At 36.4% G+C, this 12585-nt stretch overlaps 1 pseudogene; it reads left to right on the top strand.

Annotated features, from left to right (window-relative positions):
- The first annotated feature begins 5126 nt into the window (after positions 1-5126).
- On the top strand, positions 5127-8081 carry LOC110200958 (protein SET-like; annotated as a pseudogene).
- Positions 8082-12585: the final 4504 nt, after the last annotated feature.

A 12585-nucleotide genomic window follows, 5' to 3' on the forward strand; every position in this document is an offset into this window, starting at 1 on the left:
TGTGTTTCTAAAATATCAGGGCAGTTTTCCTTGATAATTTCTTGAAAGATGATGTCTAGGCTGTTTTATTTTTTGTTTGTTTGTTTGTTTTTTGTTTTTGTTTTGTTTTTAGGCAATTGGGGTTAAGTGACTTGCCCAGGGTCACACAGCTAGTGTCAAGAGTGTTTGTTCTCAGGCCAGATTTAAACTCAGGTCATCCTGACTTCAGGGCTGGTGCTGTATCCACTGCACCACCTAGCTGCCCCTTTAGGCCCTTTTTTTGAACATGGCTTTCAGATAGTCCAATAATTTTTAAATTATCTCTCCTGGATGTATTTTCAAGGTCAGTTGTTTTTCCAATGAGATGTTTCACATTGTTTTCTAATTCTTCATTCTTTTAGATTTGTTTTACAGTGTCTTGATTTTTCATAAAGTCACTAGCTTCCAGTTGCTCTATTGTAATTTTTAAGGAAGTATTTTATTCAATAAGCTTTTGGACTTCCTTTTCCACTTGGCCAATTTTGCTTTTTAGGGCATTCTTTTCCTCATTGGCTTTTTGGACCTCTTTTGTGATTTGGGTTAGGCTATTTTTTCAGCTGTTATTTTCTTCAGTATTTTTTGGGTCTCCTTTAGTATCACTCTCAGTTTTTCCTCTACTTCTCTTACTTGCTTCTCAAAATCCTTTTTGAGCTCTTCCATGGTCTGAGACCAATTCATATTTTTCTTGGAGGGTTTGGATGTAGGAGCTTTGGCTTTGTTGTCTTCTTCTGGTTGTGTGTTTTGATCTTCCTTGTCACCAAAGTAAGATAATACAGTCTGACTCTTTTTGCGCTGCTTGCTCATGATCCCGGCTAATTACTAGAGTTATAAACTCTTCGTTAAGATAGGAGTCTATTTCCAGTGTGGAGAATGTACTGTCCCAAGCTTCGGGGGGTTTTGCAGCTGTTTGCAGAGATACTTTTAGGGACCTGTAAATTTTCAGTTCTTGCAAGGTGGTATGAAAAGGAGTGAGGTGTTTACTCCTTTCCTGGCCTGTGCTGTGGTCTGAAAGTGACCACAAGTACTTTTTTCTGCCTTGGAAGTGTGAATAAGATTTCCTTTCCACAGCCACTACAAGCTCCACCACACCAGCGCTCCACCTTGCCCAGGACTGCCACCCAGAACTGTGACCCAGATCCAAGCATGGGAAAAGCAAGAGAATCCTGCACCAGCAGAGAGATCCCTATAATCCCCCTCTGATAAGCCACTTGATTCCCCCTCAGTATGTGGTCCAGAAGTTCAGGAGGCAGTCCCCACCCCAGGCTGTGCTCAGGGAATGGAGCTGAGACTACTTCACATCTCTCTCAGCACCGCAGAAATAGACTTTTCCCACTGATCTTCTAATTTGTCTTTGGCATTCTTAGGTTGAAAAGTCTGGAAACCACCACAGCTGCCCATGATTCAGTCCTCTGAGGCCTGCTCCAGGTTTGCTAAGGCCTGCGCGCCTACGACAAACTGTGTTCTGCTCCCAGCCTGGCGCGATATACCTTTCTGATGAACCATCCAGGTTGTCTTGGGCTGGAAATTTGTTTCACTCTGTCTTTTGGTGGGTTCTGCTGCTTTAGAATTTGTTTAGAGCCATTTTTTATTGGTTTTTGGAGGGGTTTGGGGGAGAGCTCAAGCAAGTCACTGCTTTCACTCCTCCATCTTGGCTCCCGGAATTTCTTTACATGTTGTATTTTGTAGAGAATTGGACAAATTTCTGGAGTTCAAGAAATGTCATCAAATAGCACATTAAGAAAAATCTTAGAGGTTATATCAAAGAAACAAAAAAAAAGTTATGCTACTGTAAAAAACATGGGAGTTCTGGAGAATTAATGTAATTGTACAGATGACTTAAAAAAAAACAACTCTGCTTTTAGAAGCCCTTTAAAAAGCAAAACAAAACTCAGTCATACAATTTGGGTATAATTGGACCAGGATTAAAAGGGAATGAAATATTTCCCCTTTTACTATGATGTCTTGAAGACTTTAGTCAAATAAGAAAGTCAGAGATTCCAGTAATTGTAGAAAATAATGGAGGTACCAGCATTCACCTTAATTAGCATATAGATTAATACATCAAAAATCTATGATGGGTTGATATATATGAAAGACTTGGCTAGATTTTGCTTTTAGAGAAGTCCGTTTAAAAATATGTCTATTATCAACCACCACTATTAATCTAAACAATGGTAATTACTTTATAATAAGAACTATAATAATACTTTAACTTTATCTATATCTTCTGCTCTCTTAGAGGCATCTAAGTGGCACAATGAATAAAGCTTTAGGCCTGGAGTTATGAAGATCTGAGTTCAAAATTGGTTTTAGACATTTATTAGGTATATGATCCTGGGCAAGTCACTTAACTTCTGGCTGTCTCTATTTCTTCAACTATAAAATGGAAATAATAATAGCACCTACCTCTCTGAGTTGTTGTAGTGACCAAATGATATATTTGTAGGCACTTAGCACAGTGTCTGGCCCATAATAAGCACTCAATAAAGGTTTATTGTGTTTTCTTTCTTCTTTTTTCCCTCTTGTCCTCCTTCCTCCTATCATTACCCTCCCTCTCTTTTTCTCATTCCTTCCTCCTTTCTTCCTTCCCTCTTCCTACTTTTTTCCTTCTATCTTCATTCCTTCTTTCCTTCCTTCTCTCTTCCTTCTTTCTCTTCTTTCCTTGCTTCTTCCTTTCCTTCCTCCTCGCAACGAACCAGTTGTTGTTAGGTAGTGCAAGTATTACCCTATTTTACAGATTAGAAAGCTAAACTTCAGAAAATTAAGTGACTCGCCCAAGGTCACACAAGAAAGTGCACATACATAGTGCTTTTCCTCCCAACACTACTGTCCCTCTAATAATAATGTAACTCTTTATCCCCATGTTTTTGGTAGAAACTTGAGGATTAGTGAGGTGAGGTCAGGTAATCAATAAGTATTTATCAAGCCAGGCTTTTTTCTAGGAGCTATGGATACAAACCCAGTGAAGGAAACAAATTCAACTCTCAGGGAGCTTACTTTCTATTGGTGTAGACAGTATATACATATGTAAGCATAAACAAAATAAATACAAAGTATTTAGGGAGAGGAGACACAGGAACTGAGAAGATCAGGAAAAGCTTTATGAAGAAACATGGTGCTTGAGCTTTTTCTGGAAGGAAAAAAGAATTCTCTGAAGCAGAGATGAGGAGGCAGCACATTTTAGGGACACGGAAACTGAGCAATTAGCGCTTTTGCCATGGGCCACATAGCTAGTGTCAAATGCTGACTTAGGTCATCCTGACTTCATGCCCAACCCTCTATCCACTACCTTTGTCTCTCATCATAAAGTAATTTTTTGAAAAATTTTCCTATTTACAAAAACATATTTCAATAACAAAAGGGAGATATGGAAAAAATACAGATAAAAATAACGACAGCAGTGTATCTTGAAATACTAAAGAAACAAAAAAAGCACAAAATTCTGATTTATCTAGCTTTCCATAATACCCTATTATCCTGATTGTATCATATATCATGCAACCATAGATTTCAAGCTAAAAGTTAAAATAGTTTGAGAACAGGGCAGATCTGTTCCAGTGGGAGTAACTGTCAGCCTCTGAATTCAGCTTTACAATCCTACTACCTGTCTCTTCTTTTCCCTTGTTCTGAGTCACAGGGTATTGTCTGACTTTTTTTCCCTCTGTTATTATGCCCTCCTACATTTTTTTTTCCTTTTGTATGCTTTATTATTTGGTGCCCTCCTTTTCCTATAATTTATGTTTCTATTTAATTTCTTTCTTGCTGCTTTTTTAGCACATTATTAGTAATTCCACTTGCCTGCCTACATGATCATTTTTTTGCAGAGTAATCTTTCTGTTCACATTAAATCATTATAATCTTCCCTACCATTTCCCTACCTTGTTGTTGTTTTAAAAAAATCATCCTCTGAAACACTTACCTCTATAGCACTTCTCAGAGATTCCCATACCATTCTTGGTGTTCCATTAAAATAAGATTTTCTTGGAGGTAAAAGCCATCTTGATTGTTCATAGTTTCATCTCCAGAGCATAGCACAAGGAATGACACGTAGTAAACACTTAATAAATGTGTCTATATCTATATAGATGGTCTATCTATTCTATTATCTATCTTGATTGTTTAATAAAATATGAACTACTATAAAATCTTTCATTGTGAGTGTAACAATGTCTATGTAATATTTGGTTCTTCAAGGCTACTAAGACTATTTATAAATATTAACTTAGTAGTTGTTACTCTAAATGCAAGATCTTTGTCCTGTGAACTATAAATGGACATACTTCAGGAGGAACTGAATTGTTTTTATCTATAATTTCTCTATATGAAAGAAATCAAAAAACAAAGGAAAACCATAGCTATATGTAAGGAATGCTTAATGATATTGTGCAAAGGCAAATAAAGGAGTAGGTAAAGTTGTTGCTTTTACTGTGTGTCCAAAGGCAACAAGAAATATTTCCTACTGAGGCTGTTATAACAAGCATTTTGTGGGGGAGGAAGACCATCCTTAAAGATAATTGTTGATACGCATAATTTTCTGTTAGAAAGGATAAAGAGAACTTCTTTGAAGAACTTGGAAAAACTCTCCTAACAAAAGCAATATATACCTTTATGCTCAGGAGTTCAAAGCAAAAGTGAGGAAAATGAAAAATATTTTGGAAAGCATCATACTTGAGTAAGAATTTAAAGAAGACAGTGGTTTATAGACTTTAAAAAAAGCTTTATACCTATTAGCCTGAATATTTTCTTCATGAATAAATTAATAACTGAAAAAAAATTTGTGTTCATTTATTTAGCACTGTAATGATCACTGAGAGTACAAATAGAAAAACAAGACAATGAAACTGGAAAGAAACAGTAAAAAGATGAAAAAAACTAAGTTTTATAAAAAGGAAGTAGTGGTGGAGGAGCTGGGGGAGGCCACATAGAGAGAGTGCCCAAAGCCACAGGAGAAGGTGGCAGAGGCCCCCTGAGTCCTGAGCATGTGGACTGAGCAAAGCCATTCACCCTGTGTTGTGTGTGAGGTCAAAGGCAGTCACCTACCTGCCCAATCTCTCCCATCTCTCCTCATCATAGCCTGTGAGCAAGGAGAGAGAACCACCTTGTAGTGGATGGTGGCCAAAATCAGTAAAAAGGATCTCAACTCCAACCACAACAGAGCCTATGAGAATTCAGAAAAAGAACAGGAAGCAATTGGACATGTTGATGAAGTACAGAATGAAATAGACTGAATGAGAAAGCCAGTGAGGAAATTTTGAAAGTAGAACAGAAATATAACAAACTCTGCCAACCCTTTTTACAGAAGAGGTCAGAATTGATTGCCAAAATACCAGACTTCTGGGTAACAACTTTTGTTAACCACCTGCAAATATCTGCATTGCTTGGGGAGGAGGATGAAGAGGCACTGCATTATTTAACCAGAGTCAAAGCGACAGAGCTTGAAAATATTAAATCAGGTTACAGAATAGATTTTTATTTTGATGAAAATCCTTACTTTGAAAATAAATTTCTTTCCAAAGAGTCAACTGAAATCAAATCAAAATCTGGGAAGGACTTCATGAAATGTTCAAGTCAGACACAGAATAAAGTCAGACAAAAAGGCAGCATGAAGAACCATAAAGCTTTTTCACTTGATTCTCTGACCATTCTGATGCAGGGGCAGATGAGATAGGAGAGGTCATCAAAGATGATATCTGGCCAAATCCTTTACAGTACTATTTGGTTCCTGATATGGATGATGAAGAAAGGAAGAAGATGATGATGATTTTGATGATGATAAAGAAGAAGAAGGCTTGAAAGACATTGATGAAGAAGGGGACATTGATGGATGCCAAATCTTCTTTTACCTTTTTAATTTTCTTAAGTCCCTTGGAACAAGTTGCAGCCTTTTTATTTTTATTTTTTTTTCTCTTGTGCACATTCTCCTTCTTCTCTTGAGGTCTCTTTCTCTACTTTTTACATCATGGGTCACAACTTTTTTTTGGGTGATGGTGGAGAAATACCTTGAGCAGAATATAGTGGGGGGAAAAAAATCTTTACCAGTTTCTGTTCCAAGTTCATATTTTTATTCCCTTGTATCTCAAAACAAACTGTTCATGGAATCAACACACGCTGTGTTCTATGGGAAAAAAGAAACCTGCTCCCTTTACACTGCTGGAAGCTGAAGGGTGTTAGGCCCCTGTGCAGTAATGCATCGAATTCTAGCTTTATTTCCTTCTTTTTCTGTATATTGGGCTCAGAGATACACCGTGTCTCTATGTGAATATGGACAGTTAGCATTTACCAACATATATCTGTGTAATTTATTTTGTTTAGAAAAATGAAAAAAACTAAGAAAAAAAAAACATGGAGTTATAGCAGGTCAGCAGGAGTGGGTTTGAGATGTTTGGGTGGGTTAAGTGGGCATTTTGACAACATGGCTTCTTCCCCTTTTGTGTATTTGATTGTGATGCTGAACACATATCTTTGCAGTTTAAGATGACAGTTTTAAAATAAAATTCTCTCCTAATGATGACTTTGAGCCTTGCCACTCAATGGAGAATCAGCAGAACCTGTAGGATCTTATTTGGAATTGACATTGTCTACTGTAATTTTGTTCTTGTTTATTTTAAAATTTTCTTTTTTTTAATGTGTGTCACTGGAAAGCAAGATGCTCAGTTTTAATTGTTGAAATGTACCAGTTGCTTTTTTACAATAAAACTAAATGTCTACACACATACAAAAAATGATTAGATTTAGGAGGGGAAGCAAAGGAAGAAGGGATGAAGCTGCCAGTTGAGTAGTCATGGCAGGGTCATCACGTATATCCAGGGAGTCAGGAGATTCAGGAGTTTTCTCCTGACTCTTGGGGCCAGGTCTGAAGATTGGTCTGGCCAAGAGCATTTTACAATTTCCCCTAAGGTCAGGGTCCTGAGATAGACCCATAAAACTTTGAACATAAGGCACTTCTGTCTACTTCCCTTCCCTCCTACAAAATAGATCCAACTGGAGAATGGTATTATAGTTGAGGGACCTGTTCAAGGGCCATTGCTCTTGATCTTCTAATTGATACTGAGGCCAGGCTGTGTTACAATAAAACACCAGGTGCTTTTTCATAAGATCTCCTCCCTTGAATTTCTTCCAGTGCCATAAGTGGCATCCTACTAGGGAATCATGGGGTATTAACTGGTCCTGACCCATCCTAGCAGCCTCTCACTATTCTTCTTGGCTTGCCATGACAGAGGGTAGAAAAATGTGATCCACCCAGAACAAGGGCATCCCCTTATGTGAGGATCAACAGTCTGACTGACCACCTACAAGTCAGTGGAGCTTCAGATACCGCCACAGGTGTCTAGGCACCCCAATGGTCTTGCTTCCAGGGAAGCAACAGGAGCAGAAAGATCCAAGGAAAAGAACAAAGAAAAGGGTAGCTTACCTTTTGTCCCAGTGACTAGGAGAAAATCAATGGGATCTGGTTCTCGAGATCCTGGGTTTTGTCACCAAATTGATGGGGATGGATGTGGGAGAGCAGTTAGGCATGAAAACATTCACTAGATGTTCTTGTAGCCCGCAGGAACGTTATTGATGCTAAAGCACACAGGTCTATTGCAACGAGGCTATGCAAGGCAACTGGTATCTAGGAGAGCTAAGCATATATAGCAAAATTCTGGCACAAGGCTATGCAGTTTGCAGATATTTGGGATGAGGATGTAGTTTTATGGTTTTATGGTGTTTCAGGATAGGAAAAGACTTCAAGGTACAGACTGCTCTCAAGTTACAGGATGGTCTCACAAGCCTCCCTCACAAGGGACCTCTCAAAGTACTGAGAAAGCAACCCTTAATATTCTCCTTAATCCGTAGGGTGCCGTATTCTGTATCCACAACACATGGGCATACAAATTCAGGTTGTAGGCTGGATTGGACTTACGGATATAGTTTATTGGCCTGTGCTAGATTATAATAGGAAATTAAATGGACAATCCATCGAGATAGTAATATATTTTGGACATACACTACAGATGAATGATAATCTGGGGCCAGAATTAAATGGATGGGAAGAGAATACTGAATTGCCTTTGGGAAATTAAGAAGTGATTTTAATGGCCTCAAGATTCTCCCTGAGAAGTAGGACCATATTTTTTTTAACACTGATCATTTTCTATTATGCCAAATGGGTAAGAGTCACATAAGGTCACACGCTTTGAAGAAGTAAAGTTGTGGGAAACTCAAAAGGCAATAAAGAGAGTTATGATGAGTATGAGTCTTACACGACATATTACCAACAAAGGGTCATATAGCAGGGACTGTGAAACTTGTGACCAGAAAAAAAGATGGGTTGCTCATGTAGTATGAGGGAAAGATAGTTGATATATAGCTCCCATGAGCTATCGGTCTGTATAGATTATCATGAGAACTTGAAGATTTTTAGCATTTTTTTGCTAGAGTCTTGTGGAAGATTTACAGGAAGTCATGAGCACAGTCACACAAAATGAGAAATTGATGGCTTGTAATCTGTACCTTGGGAAGGAATATGCATATTGAGGAGATCAGAGGGCCATCAAGGCATCACTATTTTTGTGGTTGTTTTCTTTATTTCCTAAGTCATAAGATTAAGCAGAGAAGTATTTGTTCATATTCTGTGACATCAATGAGGATTTTTTTCCTAAATCACATTACCCTCATGGAGCTGTATGGTTTGTAATGCTAATATGCATGTTTTAATTATTCCATTCACTCATCAAAAACATATTAAACCATGCGTTGTGTTCTCAGTATAGTAGATATTTGGCAAAAAAAAAAGCTTTTAAAAAATGAGTCTTCTTCTGTTTACTGAAATGTTATCCAATATAGGCACTTACATGTAATTAAAGTGTGAGTAGAGCTAACAAAGATAAGTTGGAGGCAGTCTCTGCGCTCAAGAAGTTCAGTTTCTATGAAGAGAGATCAGACATGTACACAAATAATTACATTTCATTTTATATATATATGTATATGTATACACGTATATACATACATACGCACATATATATATATGTATGGGTGCATTCTGAAAAGAGCTGTGAGTAAAGTCTGGGGCAGAAAAGAGAAATAAATCACTCACTCATGTGCATTTATAGTTTGGCACTTAATAGTCCTCCATTCAAATAACATGGAGAACAGAGTTATTGTAACTCAAGCTGAATATCTGGGTACGTAGAAAGACAGGATTGGATATTTTCAACTCATTGCAATTCAAAGTGTTTATTAAGTGACGAGAGGTTGACAGAGATGTTATGGAGAGTACAAAATAAATTGGAGATATAGCTGTATTTTTTGAGAGTTTACAATTATGTCAACAAGACTCTGATTATATGTGTGTGTGTACACATGCATTTATATTTACATATATGTATATATGCATACATATGTGTGCCTGGAAATGTATTGCATATTTGTGCATATGTGCATATGCACACCCATATATGTTTACCTATGTTTACATATACACATATATGAAATATAAAATATACATATACACATATATGAAATATAAAATAACAATTCAAGGGTGTGTGTCATTTAGTGCTTTGTATAATAGAGATTTTAATTGTTACAGAGTTTAGAGGAAAAAATTGGTATTGTTTAGAATGCTTGGCAAGCTGTGGGAGAATGTGAAATCTTGAACTAAAAATTCGAAGATGGGAAGGATTTAGGAATCACACAAAGAAAAACATTGACTACCTCAACAGAAGAGGTCAGCCAAATGAATAATAATCTTTAACACTTTCATGTACATTATCATTATTAGTTTGCATCATATCTTACACATAACATTCATTTAACAAAGGTTTGTGGCTTTGGACTGGCTATGTGGGTAGTGAATAGAGTTAGCCTTGAAGCCAAGAATACTTTGGTTCAAGTCCTGCACTAGATCTTTGACCTCAGGCAAGCTACTTAATCTCTCAATGCCCTAGGCAAATCTCGAAGACTAGAAACTGCAGGAAAATTGTTAATCTGCATCGGTAGAAGCAGTTAGGGAATTTAATATGTTGATGAAAGCATAGGTCCAGTTTCTCTCTCTCTACTGCTCTGTTGAATTGAAGTGAATTTTCACAACCCTTTGAAGTACCTAGAGTGAGTATTAATTTCAGATAAGCAAGTCAGGCCTAGGTAACTTCCCAATGTTACAGAACTAGTAATGAGGCAGATCTAGAATTTGATTCCTGTTTTTGTATCTCCTAGCAAAATTTCCATTATAGCCATGCTCATTTCAGTGGACATTTCCTTTTTATTAGACTATTCCAGGAGAAGTCATGAGGCAGGATGATTAATAAATATTAACACTGTAAGCAGAAAAGGGAAAGGGAACAGTAATCTTTTTTTCCCATTTGTGAGCAGAAAATGGAAGGAGGAAAGGAGAAAAAAAATAAGATCTCTATTCATCATTCCTGGTACATAGTAATTGATAAATGCTTGTTAACTGACTGAATTTATAGCTTTTAAAAACTCATTTTTCCCATAGCCCCTAAGAAAATAAAAATATGGATTATACATTTGTCAATAAAAAAGATTGATTATAATTCATTTTGTTTTGTCAGGTTATAAAGCAGAAACAAATGGACTTCATCAGAGGGTTTTAAGAAAGGTTACCCTATGATCTGAGATAATTACCTTGGTTAACTAGTTAGTGATCCCCATCAGTAGCATTTGTTTTAAATGTAAATCATTCATTGTGACTAAAGGGTCAACCTGTCTTAACCTCAATTATGCTCTAGTTCTATCACTAATTTCTATAATTTTTATCGAGCTTCTTTCTCTAGGGTCTGTCCTTTATCATGTAGTGTAGTTGGAGACACAGCGTAGACATGTAATACAACTTCAAATGATGTAAGTGAACCGGGAAGTTATAGGGGAAAGGGAGAATAGGAGCCATTAGAAATATGCCTATGTAAAAACAAACAAACAAACAAACAAAAACAACCAAACCCTTAAATTCTGTGAATACTAATTGCAACTACCTGTTATTTTTGCATATATAGTGTAGAAAAGATAGCTAATCACACATCAAACTTTTTGGCCACATCTGTATACCTAGGAAGCAATCCACATCAATTGTTCATTTTTCTACCTTACAATATCAAGATTTTGCAGCTGCTATGATCATTTTAAAAGATTGAGGATGCTAGATGACTATTTCACAAAAATACGTATCTTTGACCTTGAGGTGCTAAAAAAAATTGCCAATGTCTCTACCATCTATCCTAGATTCCAAATAAACTTTGATAGAAAGGCTAAAGAATAAATAGTTCATCATTTAATGTTATAACAGCTGCCTGCCAAAAATGTATAAATATTATAAAAGTAATCAAATTTTGTAACCCTGAATGATAACACAAGTTTATTTCATATATTTCTAATTAGAAAGCTCAAAAGATCAACATTAATAAGAGTACATTTTTTGAAATTATTGCAAACTTGTTATAAAATTGTGCACTATGGGTTGAGTTGCATTAGATTAATTGTACCCAGTTCAAATATACATAATGTTAATTTATCAGCACAATGATCACATTAGTATTTTAATTGCATTGCAAGTATTTTGTCCTGTTGTTGTTATATTAGATTTGTAAATATAGCAAATGTGTGGCCTCCAGATATAAAACACAATTATCATATTTCAAAAACATTAGAATTTCCCTTGGTATTTGAAATCATTTTTGGCAAAGACAAAAAAAATATATGGAATGCAATAGAATTCATAGCAGTAAAGTCCACCAGTTTAGGTTTTAAATAACCACTAACATCCTCAGCCCCCCAAATCCCAAGTTCATTAGGAGCCCAGTCACCATGTGTTTAGTGGTGACATGCATGTCTTAAGATATATAAAGCTGTTGAAAACCAAAGTGGTATGACCTTTTAGAAGTGGTAAAGCCTTAGAGGAATTATTAGATGAATGAATTCTAAATCTATTATGCTAAGATTTCCCTGTAGCTCTACGTGCCTAAAAAAGGAGAAGGAACTACATTGGTGTAATCTAACATTTTCCCAATATAAGAAACCAGAAAAGGTAGTTTCCTCAAGTGGGAAAGAGAAGGCTTTTTTTTGGTGGGGGGGGTATTCTGTATAGTATTCCATTCTCTGAAGTATTAAATTAGACATTTCAGATTTCAGCAATGACCACTATGGAAACCAATATCATGGAACTAGCTGTAATCATTTATACTGAAAACTGATTCCATGTGGTGTATTCATTTCCTTCACTTATCTGTGACTACCTACAAGTAACATTGGAGGAATGAAACCACTATGCTATTGCCACTAATACACATTCGGTCAGCTTGAAACCCTCCTTTTGGGTATGAAAGAGCCGAGATAGCTATAAACTTGAATTTTCATGAAAAGCACTAGTTGTCTGACAGTGGGAGTGATATAGTGCTGCAGTTTTCAAAGTGTAGACTACAGAACCCTAGGGATTCCTAAGATCCTTTCAGAGATGTCTTTGAGTTCAAAACTTTTTTTAAAAAGAAGATATTTTAATTACAAATATAATAGGTATAATTCACATGAACAAAAGCTCTTTGGAGGAATCCTCAATAATTTTTAAAAGTGTGA

This window comes from Phascolarctos cinereus, unplaced genomic scaffold, assembly GCF_003287225.1.
Source record: "Phascolarctos cinereus isolate Bilbo 61053 unplaced genomic scaffold, phaCin_HiC Scaffold_7;HRSCAF=346, whole genome shotgun sequence".
NCBI lineage: Eukaryota > Metazoa > Chordata > Mammalia > Diprotodontia > Phascolarctidae > Phascolarctos > Phascolarctos cinereus.